We start from the raw sequence: 15,915 nt of genomic DNA, 5'->3' as shown, positions 1-15,915 counted from the left end.
GTTTACTCATCGTACTCTGTCCTTTCCATTCTTTTCCTCCTCCTCTTTACACCTTTGTTCTTCCTTAACTTACTGACTTTCCATAATTTGGAATTGAAAGTAATAATTTTGTTTCTCTGGTGACGCTTTTCAATTAATCTGTTACTGACACCTTCTCTAAACACCTATCAGTTATCTCCATCATACTTCTTTTTCTCCATTGTACATTTTCTTTCGGCTATCAGAATTTATCAGTACTCATGTCTAAAAAAATATCTCAAATGATTTTTGATACAGCTTTACCTGGTCTTTCTGATATATCTGGGGCTGCAACTAAATCATCAGCATTCTTCTGTGGAGACCTCTTGAGTACACTCTGTTAACATTAATGCCAATAATCAGTTTTACAAGATTACTTATCCTTTGCTGACAGCACCTATTTTAAAAGTAGTTACACTTAAAACTTAGGGAAGCATGAATTGAAAAGCTAAACATTTCAATGATGCATCTCATCTTTGTTTTCCAAATCATGTCTACATTTTATCTTTATTTAGGCATTAATTCTGTAAGCTGAGGATGAACGTTCAGGGGAAATGTATTTATATAAAAATACTGATTTATGGTAACTCTTTCTATAAACAAGCATCTTCAAGTAGCTAATTGTAGTCTGAATTTCCCCCTTTAAAAAAAGAGCACATAGGAAAAGTATTTATCTAAACAAATGCTTTAATAAATATACTTGCTTGATATGGATTTCACTGAAGACAAAGTACGTATACATGACAGTATTTTTAAAAAGTAAAATGCCTGACAAGACACCATAGGGCACAGTATTGTCATGCTGACCATAAACAGGAGATCTTCCATGTTCCTTGATGTAGGCAAACATGGGCTTTAGGAATGTAATTTTTTACCATAAAATAAAAAGATCTTCAGTAAGAATTTTTACCCTTTAGGTTATATTTAAATACTACCAAGCAAGTACTCTAGTACAACACATTTTTTTCAACTTAAGGAGCATATGGGGGGAAATGCACTGTAAGTTTTCATAAAAGGAGAGTAATTTGGAAAATAAGCACTGAAAATGTGTCAGACACTGCTTATGCACATCTTCCTATCTCCACAAAGTGGGAAGAATGATGATGAGGGTGACACGCATACTTCCCACTTCGGAATCTCCCCAAATGTGAAGAGTAACATGGTGAACAAGGTAGGCAGGATCCGTTGTTCTCATAGGCAGAACCCTCACCGGACGCACTCCTTCCCACCCTAGACATTAGGGAGCTTCAATGTTACACTCTACCTGCCTAAAACCCACCCCCACTGCCATCCCCAGCCACCCCAGAATAATGACTCTCGCAATATTCTGTAACCTCACAGTCTTTGTTTCCTTTGTATGAAGACTTAAAATGACCTGCAAATGTTTGTTGGATTGTTTTTCTGTTCCACCTACTGAAGCATAAGCTCTTGCCTGAATATTCAGTATCTCCCTGCCATGCACATAGTTGATATTTAATAACAGATATGTATTTCCAGTTCAAACATTTAAAATCTCATCGGCAAAATTTCAAGTGACAAGTCACCGCATCAAATTTTGTTTTCTCTTTCTTATTCTATGTACAAAAATTCACATGCCTATGAGGCAATTGAAAATACCATGGCTGGGCCGCTGGCTTCTTATTCCTCAAGGTCCCATCCTCATTGTTCAATATGCTAGAGACCTGGAACTGCTAGAAGATGGACCTAAGGCGATGCGTCTTTGCATCTCTTGACTGCTGCTTCCATGAGCATTGACTGTGGATCCAAGCAACACAATATCCTTGACCACACTTCAACCTTTTCTCCGTTTCTCATGTTGGCTATTGGTCCAGGTGTGAGGATTTCCGTTTTCCCCTCCTGACCTCACCCTGGTTACAACCCCCTCTCAACAAGCCCCCTCATTCCTTCTTCATTTCTCCTTGCTTTCTGACCCCAGGGACCCTCCTGTGGAAGTCAGATAGCTTGGCCTTGTGCGGAATCTCCATCTCTCTACCTGCTCTCCTCGTCAAATCTCCTTCCCCCCGCTCCCTGTAAGATTTCAGTTCTTATCAGAGGAAGGTTTCCACAACTGCCAGGAAGCCTAGGAGCAAGTCTCTGTGTCTCCCTCTCCCCTACATGGTGAACTACTTGTACATGGGGCACACCTCTGCCTGACTGCCCCTGCTTTAAATCCCCTCTCACCTCCAACCACCAGTCTCCCTGTTCTCTACTCCTGGGAAACTATGCATGGAAATAGGGTCCTGTGGTGTGGTGAGGAACTGCCATATGTCTCCCCTCTGACGGAGGCAACCGTGTCTGTCCTTAGAGGAACATAATCCCTCCACTAACGATAAGCTCCCTGAGAGCTGGAAAGCTGAATAAGCCCAAACAGGGACCCTTTCTTATAGACACAATAATATCAGTCGGCTTCCCTCTCCCTATAGGATATGGTGCATATTTTATGTATTTTCCAATACATAAAAATATGTATTTATTATGATGGAAGACCTGTAACTGACACTGTCTGTGATTGTGCCTGGCAATATGCACCTAATCAGTCCCACTGCTCTGAGTGCGACCAGTACACTCTCTAGAGACCCAGGTCTTGTGCCATAGAACACCAGGACAATGAATTCTGGTTTTTCAAAGTACACAATATGCTCCAAAAGCCACACCAGCGGGGTCTATATAAAAGCCCCACTAGGTGTACTAGCCTTGACCTCAAATATACCTATAGACTGAGGCCTTAAGACTGAAATCACATGGTGTGTGAGGACATGGAAAATGGCTATACCAAGAGTATTGAATTGTCAGTAGGTGGACACGCATTTACTTACATCTTCAAAGCTGTATTAAGATGTGTACAGATTCCTTTCTATGGAGATGGCACCGAAGGCAAACAAGGAAGTCCTTTATTCTCCCCAAACGAAAGCCAAAGCAAAGGCTTTAAAGCCCAAGACAGCTGTGCTGTAAGGCATCCACTGCCACACACACACACAAAAACAAGAATATCCAGAAGTCCCCCAATTTCAGGGCCCCAAGTCTCTGAGACTAAGAAGGCAGCCCAAATACCCTGGGGAGAGTGCCTCCAACAGAAACAAGCCGGACCACATGCCTTCATCATGTTCCCCTTCACCAAGGATTCTTCCATGAAGAAGATCAAAGATAACATCACACTTGTGTTCATTGTGGATGTCAAAGGCAAAAAGCACAAGATCAAACAGGCTGTGAAGAAGATCTATGACATTGACATAGCCAAGGTCAACACCGTGATCTGGCTTGATGGTGACAAGAAGGCATATGTTCAACTGGCTCCTGACAATGATGCCTTTCCATGTTGCCCACAAAATCAGAATCATCTAAATGGAGCCCAGCTGGCTAATGCAAAATACTAACTTTTCAATACATAAACAAGATGAAAGATCTGTGACTGACACAGTCAGTGAATATTATTGTAACTTTGTCCTGACCCCCAATTCCCATTGTTTACAAAGAGTCCTCAGTCCCAGAACGTTACCTTATATAAATGAATAATCCAGGTACTGTAATAGTCGTTAGCCTACACTTGTTCAAACTCCTTCTCTCAGTACTCTTTTAATCATTTGTACCATGGCCTAATAAAAGATAGGCCAAAAACTCTAATGACTATAGATGCCAAGATCTCCAGTGCAATACTAGTCAACAGAATTACCCAAAAAAACCAACCAAAAAACTTAGGCAACAAGATCAAGTGAAATTGCTACTGAATGTGCAAGGATGAGTTAATAGTAGGAAAAACAATCAATTCAAGTGATCACATAAGCAAAATAAAGAAGAAGAGCCAAATGGTTATATCAATCTAGGCAGAAAAGGCATTTGGGAAAATACGGCATCTCTTCCCAATTACAGCACTCAACAAAATAAGTGTAGAAGGGAAGTCCCTCAACCTAATAAACACCTTATATGCAAAAGTGGTCACTTGCAATTCACTGAATAGAGAGACATTGAAATGGCTTCTTTTTTCTTTGAACTAGTACTAGGCAAGGTAGCCCTTTATCAAGAAGCTTATTTAATATAGTTTTGGGTATTTCCGTGAGATTCAAAAACATAAAAAAGAGGAATGTGTCCTCATTGCATAGAAGAAATAAGAATGGCTTGTCTGCAGATGACATGTAATGCTATATATAGAACATACCAAAGATTTGAACAAACCATTGCTTAAACTAATTGAAAATTTGGCAGCATAGCAGGCATTGAGATCAACGTGCAGAAATCACTCAGTCTTCTATTTTAAGGATGATATTTCAAAAAATGATATTCAAAGAGCATTGTCATTTACAATAACTACACAAAAATATTTGTAGGAGTAAATACTAGAGAAACAATAGGTGTATACAAATGAAATTCCAAATTACTCTTTAAGAAATGAAAAAAAGAATTTACCCCAATGGAATATGTTACCATGACCCAAGATATGCACATCAAATATAGCAAAAATGTTATTATTTCAAAAATTACTTTACAAATCCAAATCAATTCTGATCCTAACTCCACCATAATTTTTCAGAGAAATTGGAAAACAAATTGCCAACATCTATGGAAAGGAAAGAAACCCAGAATAACTAAAACACGTTAAAACATTAATACAAAGTCTGAGGCCTCTCTCTCTCAGACCTGAAAACCTATGTAGCCATAACAATCACAACAGTAATCACAACTCGTTCAATGACTGATATGAAGAACGATGGATTAGAATTGAAAACCCAGATATAAACCAGTTAACTAAAGGCATCTAAATTTTAATCAAGAAATAAAACACACTAAATGGGCTCAAGACAGTCTTTTCAACAAATGGTGAGGCAAAAACTGGATTTTCACCTGCAAAACAATGAAACAAGACTCCTATGTCACACCATGCGCAAAAACAACCTCAAGAGGGACCAAAGACCTAAATATAAATTACACAATTATGAATAGCATCAATGAAAACAAGGAACAAACTTTGTGACTCTGATACTAGTCATAAAGACACAACCAAACAAAATTTAAAATATCTACACTCACTATAGAAGACACAACAAAGAACCGGAACCTACTCAAAAGACCCCATTCAAGCACAACAACGACTTCATCAAAAGGGTCACTGAGACCACACAGACTGGGAAAAATGTTAAGTTATAATAGCTCATATGAAGGATTAATGTCCAAAATCTGTAGAGGACCCCAATCTGTATTGGGTCCTAAAGTTTTCCCTGTTTTCACTGATGCTCTTAACAAGAAAAATACAAATAAAACACTTAAAAAGCAAGCACAAACACAAATAGACAACGTCCCAAGGATAAATACCGCCCCCCCACAAATGTATGAAGAAATCTTCATGATCAATAGCAACCAGAAAAATACACATTCAAACAAGAATGAGGTATCACTTCACAATGACACTTTTTGCAAAATTCAATGAGACACAAAATAAGAAATGCCCCAATAGCGGGGATGATAAGAATGCTTTTAAGATGCTGGTGAGAATGTAGAATTGTTCAGCGGCACTTCTTAAAACAAACACACATCGAAGAACCTCATGATCCAGCAGTCTGTCTCCTGGGAATATAACCAAAAGAAATAACACAAACTGACATATGTACAGATATGTTTATTGCAGCAGTTTTTGCAATAGCGAAACCATGGAAACAGCCCCAAACCCCAAACTCTAGAGGCATGTATCAGCGAGCTATGGAACATTCACACTACAGAATTTTATGCATTGGAAAAAGACAATGACAACTCTCTTAAACACTGTAAGACATGGAGAAAACTGGAGAACATTTTGCTTAGTAAACTGCATCTTACAAAGATACTTATGTCATCCTTGTTATAAGGAAAAGCAAGAAGCAATGTGGTTTACACAAGATGATGACGCCCAGGGATTGGGGTAGGAACAGGGAGAGGGGAGGGATGAGGTGGGGACAACAATGACAGCAACAATACAAGGGAGTGTTTAGCAAGATAAAAATTAAAATGACTTTATAAAAATAAAAACATCCTCCACACTCCTTTCCCCTGAAATCTAAATATTAGTCTAAGTGGCTAAGAAACAGAAAAAAGTAAAATGGTCTTGAAGGATTTAGTGGCATACAAGTTCACTGCAAACATAATCAAATCAAATAAACGCATCCTCTTTAGCCTATTAACATCCCCGTACACTTAGAGTAAAATTACAAAAAAGTTTAAAGAGATAGTACCTCAGAAATCCAATATGTTTTTCTTTGATGCTCTTCTTGTGATCTTAATCTTGACCTCACCTCTGTAAAACGTAGTTACAGAGGCATGAATAAGAACATATACCACTGCGCATCGGAAACGGAAATACAAGTCTATCTCCACTCAGGAAAGTGTCAATCAAGTATAAGGGTTGAAGCGTTGTAGGACAAATTTGCTGGAAGCAGTAATTGAGAGACTTAGGAAAAGAACTAGCTAATGAATAATATTTAAATGGCATAGATATTTTTGAATCAACTGATTCTCACTTGAGTACATTTTAGTAGCACTTAAGCCTAAAACAATTTTCAGGCAGGCACTGACTTACGGCTTGTATTACCTTCTTGTTTTTCATCCACAGCAGTCACTGGGTGTCTTCTTTGCACTGTTGCAGGAACCTTCGAAACAGTAAGTCTGCCTTTGTTTTCTTTTGGTTCTAGCTGTGTTTCTTCTTCCTAGAATGGAAAGAAAGAAAGTCAACTTTGCAAGCAATATATTCACTCCCTCACTCCCTCCCTCAAGCAATCCATCAAGCAGCCACAAGCTGTACCATATACATTCGACACTTTTCCCCTTTGGCTCTTTCTCTTAGTGAGGGAAGCAAAAACCTCAGCCCTGGTCAGGACTGGGACTCATAGCAAGGCTTATAGGACTGAGGAGAACTGTTCTCGGGGTTTCTGAGCCTGTAAGTCTTCAGGGGGGTAGAGTGCCTCATCTTTCTCCTGAGGATTAGATAGTGGTATGGATCATCCACCGATTCTTTGGGTAGCAATCCAATATTTAATGCATTGAGCCATTACTCACTCACTCACTCACTCAATCACTGCTCCGGAGTTAACTCTGACTCAGAGTAACTCCCTGTGGGTTTCTGAGACTGTCACTATAACTGGGAGCTGCAGCTGGCTGTGGACTGCAGACCATGCAGTTCACAACCCAGAGCACAACCAACAGGCCTCCATCATGGAACCATCAGAGCTTCTTAATAAAGGACAATTCCAAGACCAAACTCTGCCAGCGAGTCAATACTATGGGACAGGGTAGAATTCCTCCTTTGCATTGCAGATAATGTAACTCTTTACTGGAGTAGTGAGCCCAGTCTTTTTCCTAAGTAGGAGTAAAGATACATCAAAGAGTAATAATAGCTAGAAAAGTATTTACTTAATCTTTCTCCTAAATTCCCTGGTGACTCAGGTTTGATATGTCCTAATCTGAACACATTTCCTCATTTTTCTAATTTATGTTTAGTACAATGTAATTCCTCTGCTAAAAATTATGAGGGCCTATATGAATGCAAACGGGGGCTTTAGAGAGACCCAAAGCACATCTGTAGACAATTGGATATCCCCCCTCCCATCACACACACACACACACACACACACGCACACACGCACACACGCACACACACACACACACACGAAGGGTTATAAGGAAAGGATGATTCAACCAAGGTGCACTTTAGCACCAACAAAACACATCATTCCTCTAGTTCCTGAATGTTTCCTCCCTCAACCCATCCACCCTACTAACATAACCCAGTTATACCTTTTGATTCTGGCTAGATCAGAGAACACTCATTGATAGAGCTAAGAGCGCTCCACACATGGGATTCGGGGAAGATAAAGCCCCCGGGAACAGTAGTGGGAGTAGCAATATCATGAGGGGAGGGGGATGGTCAGGGTGGGGGAAAAGGGGAACACACCATAAGGTTGGATATATAGCTCCCCATAATGTGGGCGGTTGAATAACAGAAATGTGGGTGGGTGGGTGGAGGGAGAGAAGGAACAGTTGTAAGATACACAATAATAAAAAGAATATATAATTGATCAAAGATTCAAAAGGTTGGGATGGTTGGTGGAGGTGGGGAAAACGAGGAGCTTATATCAAGGGCTCAAGTAGAAAATATTTTGGAAATGATGATGGCAACTTATATACAAATATTCTTGATACAATCAATTTATGGAATGTTACAAGTGCTGTAAGAGCCCCCAATAAAATGATTTAAAATATTATCAGGGAAACTTCCTGTAACAGGAAGTTGAAAGTTTACCCCTAATAAATGTGTGCCAATTTCACCACATTTCCTCTCTCTCCACATCTCTTGCCATGCTATTCTTTCATGCCTCACCCCTTTGCTCAGGCTAGGGTGTCCTTTACACACACTTTGTTCATCTTTCCCGACCGGCCACATGACGATAGCATTTATTAGATGTCACAAGGAGAACTTTTGATTCCTGCATGCCCTTACAGTAATATCATTCACTAATTGGACAAATTACAGTTAAAGTAGCTGTTCTCTGTCAACCTTACTATTGATTTTGTAAGACTGGACAGATTCTACTCATCTATGTCATCTTGTTTCTTATTGAATTAATTCATCTTGTTTTTTCTACAATTAATTCAATTATTCAATCCCTTTTTCATTTTTCCTCACTCTCTTCATCTTAATCTTCTTAAATGAAATTTCCACTTGAAATTCTAGTCCTATTAAAATGCATCTTTATATCTTTGCCCGGTTGGTGTTGCTATCTAATTGTTTTCCTCCCATCATGGCATACCAAAAATTGTTCAGCACCACCAACTTTGTCTAAATCTCAATCTTATATAGTTCCCTAGATAATTTTGCTAGTCTTTGCCCTCGTTTCATTTGATTGTATTCAGGACACCTCTTTTTATCTCCATCCCTCATCATCCTCATTCTGATGAACAGTGGGATGGAGGGTAAGTGGAAGAGCCTAGGGAAAAGGCAAAACCCAAATAAACAACTGACATTTACTTTGAGTGCATGTAAAGCGGTTAACCTGAGAGCAGGATCAGATGAAAGAATGGCTGAATTAAAAGACCCTTTGACTTTCATTTGTCCCTTTGGAAGAGTTTTAGACACATTTTCACGGTCACTGTTAGAACTATTGTTTGTGGGTGATAGGATGTGAATGTTTCTTGATTTTAAGTGATCCTTTAGGAAGAGATTTACACATGTCTTCATCAACATGATTATAATGATTGTTCTTGGCAGGATAGAACTCACCTTGACTTTAATTGTTCCCCTAAGAGTTTCAGACACTCCTTTATCATGACTAACAGAACCATCATTTGTAGGATGATAAGGACCCACTTTGATTGTAATTCTTCCCTTAGGAATGGCTTCAGACCCATGTTCCCCTTCACTACTACAATGACTATCTTCAGTATTCCTCTCTCTTAGTGATATAACATTGATAGTTTCAACATCTGCAAAATAAAAGAATGCATGACGATGTCTGTATTTTCAAGTTCATGAATAATGCAAGGTTAGGAAGTGTTCAAATAACTTACCTTGCTTCTTCGATTGCTGAAATTCCTGGAGCAATTTAACTAAGTTGGGCTTAGGGGGACCCTAAGGGAAAAGAAAATTAATACCAAGTATTAAAATAGATCAATTGTTTCTCATAATATATGATCTAACACAGAGAGCTTAAGATTTGGGTCCCGCAGACATGGATTCCAATCACAGTCTTCTTGTCTACTGAGAAACATCATAAACATCCCCAAAATGTGACTCACCTTGCTGCTCTAATTTCTTATATACCTGCCATGATATCCATTAGATAATTTTCTTCAACAAAATAACATAGAACAAAAATGTACCTTGGGGTAGTATTATTTGTAAACACTACAATTATTTTTACCTACTAGCAATTGACAGCAAACTTAATTGTGATATTTCTAAATGTCTTCAGCTTCATGTTGACCTAATTTTCTATGATCTTATGAGTTATCTCATGTGAGGGAAAATGTGAGAGTGTATTTCACAATAGTATCCTATTTGGAAATCGTGGAATTACAAACAGTGTAGGTTCCCTCCATTCTCAAAAAGTTAAAGAGGGATGATTATATCAATTGAAGTCTTTGCAAGAAAAACAGAAGAAACCTTTGTAGAGAATGAGAATATGTACCAACACTAATGCATACACAAACATGTGCATCCACATGTACATGCACACAGCTACCGAGTAGAAAGGTCTAAACTTGTTCGTTGACAATGAAAATAGAAAGCAAGGGGCAGAGAAAATCAATATGTAACAAATGTCCATATGACTGAATAACTCGACAGTGGTCAATAATTTCTTTTTTAGGGTAGAAAGGAAGAGAAAGGAACGGGGAGAAAATGACAGGATTAGCGTATAACGTATAAATTCAGGGTGAAAAAAGGGAAAAAGCTGTACAACAAATAGCGAGAAAATGAACCCAACTTTGAAAGTAATGAAGTATTTTTGAATAGTTAATTAATCAGAACATAAAATACTTTTAATATGCATTTTATTTTTGGTAGGTCTGTCATCTCTATTTCCACCTAGTATGTGTGTTTCCTTGGTTGCATTTGATACTCTCGTGTGCCCTGCAATAGGGCACCTATTTTGGTCTCTCTTTTCGCTTGAAGATCTTCATTGCTCTGGGACTGATATTTCAGTCCTACTCCCTCGAGTTCCCTTGAGGCCTGAGTCTTAGTTCATTCTTCTGCAGATAGATTCCCAATTTCGCCAGCACTCTCTCCTTCCCAGGGAAGGCTTTCTTGGCCCTTAGTGGAAGATCAATTATCTATAGGTGAATGGTTTTATCTCTGGGTTCTCGATTCTGTTCCATGGCCTCATTGTACCAGTACCAGGGTTTCTTTGTATTATGTGGCTGCTGTAACAGTTTTAAAATCATGAGGTGAGAGGTCTCCTACTTTGTTCTTCTTCTTTTAAATCATTTTATCAGGGCTCCTACAACTCTTAACACAATACTCTATTCTTCTTAAGTAGTTGTTGTTTATATACTGTGTCTCTTTGTTCTCCAGGTTAACCCCCCTCCCAATTTCTTTAAATAATTAGCTTGAAATCTGGATTGGTGGCTTAGTGGTTATGTGTAGAGCTGCTAACCTCAAGATCAGCATTTCAAAACTACTAGCTGCTCCATGGGAGCAATACATGGCAGTTCCAAACGACCAGTTGTTCCAAGAGAGAAAGACCTGGCTTTCTATTTCCTTAAAGACTTACCATCTCAGAACCGACCTAGGTTTGTCCAATAGGTTTGCTATGAGCCAGAATCTATCCCCATCCAGTGAGTTTGGTTGGGGTTTGTTTTTTGGGGAAGTATTGACATTTCACAATAGTCAGCCTTCCTATCCATGAACAGGGAACATGCTTCCACTTATGTGGTTTCTATATATATATATACTAGGGTGGGTGTCCTTTGGTCACTCAAAATAGCGTTTTCTAGTTTACTTTGCATAGATCTTTTGTTTCTCTGGTTATGTGGTTATTATAAATTTTTATTCTCTGGTTATGATTTCTTGATTTACTTTTCAGAGCTCTCTAGGTTAGTGTATAGGAATCTGCATGATTTCTGTATGCTGACCTTGCGCTCTGCTCCATTGTCAAATCTTTCAATTGTTTCAATCAATCTTTTAGACAAGTTTTTGGGGGTTTCTACTTATGGAATGGCGTTATCTAAAAACACAGTTTACTGCTTTGCCAGTTTGGTAGCTATTGACCACCTTTTGTTATGTAATAGCTCTGGTTACATCTTCCAGCACAATATGAACTGGAGTGTTTACTAGTTCCAACACAATATTGAATCAGAGGGAAATACTCTGTTTCTTCCCTTTGAGTGAGATGTTGGCCTTTGGTTTTGCAAATATGTTCATTATTACATTGAGAAATTTCCTGTCGATTCCCATTGTACTGTTTTTTTTTTAATCCGGAATTGGCATCAGATTGATCAAAGCCTGTATTGTATCGATTAGGTCTTGTAGTTCTTTTTATCCTCCTTTTATTGTTTATACAGTGGATTACATTGACTTTTTCTCTTGGTGATCCATATGTGTGTACCTGGCATGAGTCCCACCTGATCATGATGTTTGTTGGACTGTTTGTTTTTTTATGTTGAATTCTGTTGGCCCACATTGTGTTGGCATGATTTGCATCTACGTTTATACAGAAGACTGTTCTGTAAATTTTTTGTGTGTGTCCTGCTAATGTCTTTGCCTGGTTTTCGTATCAGGGTTTTGTTCGTAGTATAATACGAGTTCAGGAGTTTGCCACCCCATTCTATATTGTGGCATAATTTGTGAAAATTTTCTATCAACTCGATTCTAAATGTGTGGTAGAATTCCCTGGTGAAGCTATCTGGCCTTGAATCTTTTTGGTTGGACCTTTTAAAATCTCCTGATCGATTGATTTCTTTGTTATGTGACTGTCCATGTTTTCTACCTCAGTCGGTCTTAATTTGGTTAGACTTTGTGCTTATAGAAAATTGTTCATTTCTTCTAAAAGTTCAAATTTGTTGAAGTACAGTCTTTTATAGTTTTGGGCTATTAGCTTTGTTTTTAAATTCTGTTGTGATGTCACTCCTTTCATTGATTGGTAGTTGTACTTTTACTTTTTCCTCTGTCAAATTTGCTAGTGGTTTGTCCATTTCATTGATCCTTCCAAAGAATCAATGTTTTGTTCTTTTCCTTTTTTCTATTCTTCCCCTATCTTTTGAATTCACTTATTCTGCTCCAATTTTTAAAGTATTTCCTTCCAGTCAATGGACGTTTCCTTTTTCACTCTAGTTCTGAATGTTGAATGTGTTGGTTTAAAATGTAGGTTTTTTGTTCTCTTCTTTTATGTACAAGTCATTACTGTAAAATTTCCTTCTGAGTACTGCTTTGCTAAGTCCCAAAGATTTTGGTATGCTGTATTACGTTCTCAATTGTTTCAAGACCTTTTTTTTATGTCAAACATTTTATTAAACATCCACTCCCCCTCAAAGCGGAGCCCTTTTTAACATTTTATTTTTTCATTCATTTTTATTTTTTTATAATTACCAAACCACTTATATTCCCTTTTAAAACATGAAAGTTCTCTTATCTATACCAATCATCTCCATTTTATTTTTAGGTTGTCAATTACAATTATGTAGCCCAGATCCCCCATCTCATTGTAAATTTATGATATGACCTTTTAAATTTAATTCTTTATTTCAACAATTACACAGTACTTTTTAGACAGTGGCTGTGAATTTTCCATGTATTTGATTTTTATCCCTTGCTCTTTCTATGGTGGAGTTCTAATGTTTGAGTGTTGTGTTAAGAAAATGGGTTGTAATGTTTTTGAATTTATTAAGGCTTCCTTTGTGTCCTAACATATCATCTATTGTAGAGGATATTCCATATGCTCTAAAAAATAATGTAGCCTGTGTTGCTGACAGGTGTTTTCCATATATACCTAAGCCATACAGTCTATTGATGGATTTGGTTAGTTCTTCGCTACCTTTATTAAGTTCCTTGCCGATGATCTCTCTGGTCTTAAGGGTGGTTTGTTGACGTTTCCTTCTATTATGATTGTCATGTCTATTTGGATGAATGTATTGTGGGGGCCTCTCATTAGATGCATAGGTGTTTATTAGGGCTATGTCTTCCTGCTCTTGTCCTTTTCATCATTATGTAGTACCTTGCTTTGTCTCTCATAGTGGATTTTGCATAGAAGAAAGCTTTATCAGTGATTAATATTGCTACTCTTGCTTTGGGGGTGGGGTTCTTTGATTGTGCTGTGAGCTGAGGTTTTTCCCCCTCCAGTTTAGGTTTTCAGTCCATTCTTGTGTTGCTATAAAAGCTGTGCTTCTTCCTTGAAAAAATTACTTTATGGATATAAATTTCACATATTAGTCACTCACTTCCATAGTTAAGTCATATTTTAAAAGTTGTATGTACATCATCACAATCTATTCTAGTCCTCCATCACTGCATTCATTATTTGCGGACCAATTCACTCACACTCCCCCCTCTCATCTTTGGTAAGCCCTCACATCAGTTTGTCCTCATGCATCCATTCTTCTGTGCACCAGGAACTAGGAAACCAGGCAATAAAACACAAACAGAACGACACAGAAAGAAAAATAAAAATATAAAGATAAAACTGAAGATAAAGGCAAGAAAGAAAGGACTTCCAGCAATTCAAACATAGGTAGATAGATAGATAAAAAGCCAGAGAGGAAATTAATATGGTGGTGTAAGGCAAATGCCAATTGGGAATTTTAACCATTGGAAAAGAGAGCCAACACACTACATTGCCTTCCTTGACTGTTACAGTGGAATAAGCGAGGAATATTTAATCCCAGAGCAAATTCAGGTTGGTTCAAGGGGAAGGTCAATTGACCGGGTACCAAAATATGCCACAGTTGTGAGGATCATAGTCAAGTTTACAATAATCCCTGATAGTCAAGCTGTTAGTGTCCCTTGACTGTGGCCAGAGGGGATCTGCCAGAGTCTTAATCTGAGTAAACAGTCTACAAATAGATTTTCAGCACTCACTGTCCTCTATAGCCTTCTCTAAATTGCCTGTTCACAATTTAAGCTCTGTTCCTTGCCCCTTCATCATATTTGGATTGAGTTACTGTCATCTTTGGATCAAACAGGCTGGTGTGCTTTTCCCATGATCTCTGGCTCCCAAGGGTGTGTTTCTCTTAAGCTGCATATTGATGGTCCTTTTCTTATCCACCCTAGCCTTCTTTTTTTGTTTTTGTTTTTCTTTCACCACTCTTCTTATCTGTCTCTGGACTAGTCCATTTAATCCACTTACATTCAGTTTCATCATTGAGTTGTGTGCATTTGTTGCTGTCATTGTGCTGTGGTTTTATTTATTTATTTTTTGTATAGTTTTATTATTCCCAATTTTGTCTTCTGTTCTTGAATTTTCATACTCGCTTTTCCCTTATTGTTATTTTTTAATGACTATTAAGAGTTTTCCATCTTTTTTTTTAGGGTTTTTTTTGTGTTTTTTTAAAATTTTTTTTAATTTTAACAATTTATTAGGGGCTCATACAATTCTTATCACAGTTCATACATATACATACATCAATTGTATAAAGCACATCTGTACAGTCCCTGCCCTAATCATTTTTTTCTCCTCTTTTCTTTTTTTACATTTTATTAGGGACCCATACAACTCTTATCACCATCCATACATATACATACATCAATTGTATAAAGCACATCCATACATTCCCTGCCCCAATCATTCTCAAAGCATTTGCTCTCCACTTAAGCCCCTTGCATCAGATCCTCTTTTTTTCCATCTTTTTATTTCAATGACGTTTTCCCATTCCCTTTCAGGCTACCTCATTTCTTATAATCCTCCCATATTTTAAGGAGCTCTGGTGGTGATGGAGCCCTGGTGATGTAATGGTTAAGTGCTGGGCTTTGATCCAAATGGTAGGGAGTCCAAAACCAGCAGCAGCTCCATGGGGGTAAAGCCCTGGTTCTCCTGCAAACCCTTACCTTCTGGGGAACACACAGGGGTTGGCTATCAGTTAGCATGGGCTCCATGGCAGTGAGGCTTTTTCTCTCTTGAAAAGGACTTCTCCTCTTTTCCACTTGAATGCTTCACAGCTATTTTATTCCCTCTGTTCTCATAGTTGGGTTTTTTTTCCCTGCATTGTGGAATGACAACTGTTTTCTTTTATTTTCTTTTTAATCTTATAATTCTACCTTATTTTCAATTCTGTTATACATAGGTTAACGTGTGGGCATTGGTGGCCTTGTTGATCTCAAGTGTTTGTCTGCTGTACTATTGTGAATCTGGACTAGTTTTTATCAATTTCTTTAATATTTCCTTCTCTGTAAATACCCTTAATTCTACAGAATACTTGGGCAATGCTTTTCTACATATAAAATTCTTGGCT

At 38.0% G+C, this 15,915-nt stretch overlaps 1 long non-coding RNA gene across 1 annotated transcript; it reads right to left on the bottom strand.

Annotated features, from left to right (window-relative positions):
- Positions 1-282: 282 nt before the first annotated feature.
- On the bottom strand, positions 283-6,687 carry LOC142443316 (uncharacterized). The gene is made up of 3 exons (XR_012783505.1): positions 6,572-6,687; positions 6,216-6,277; positions 283-355 (listed from the first exon to the last, which is right to left on the bottom strand). It is a non-coding gene; the product is annotated as an uncharacterized LOC142443316 (long non-coding RNA).
- Positions 6,688-15,915: the final 9,228 nt, after the last annotated feature.

Source organism: Tenrec ecaudatus, chromosome 3 (genome assembly GCF_050624435.1).
Source record: "Tenrec ecaudatus isolate mTenEca1 chromosome 3, mTenEca1.hap1, whole genome shotgun sequence".
Lineage (NCBI taxonomy): Eukaryota > Metazoa > Chordata > Mammalia > Afrosoricida > Tenrecidae > Tenrec > Tenrec ecaudatus.
The sequence above is the reverse complement of the archived record's forward strand: the minus strand, read 5'-3'. Positions and strand labels throughout refer to the sequence as shown.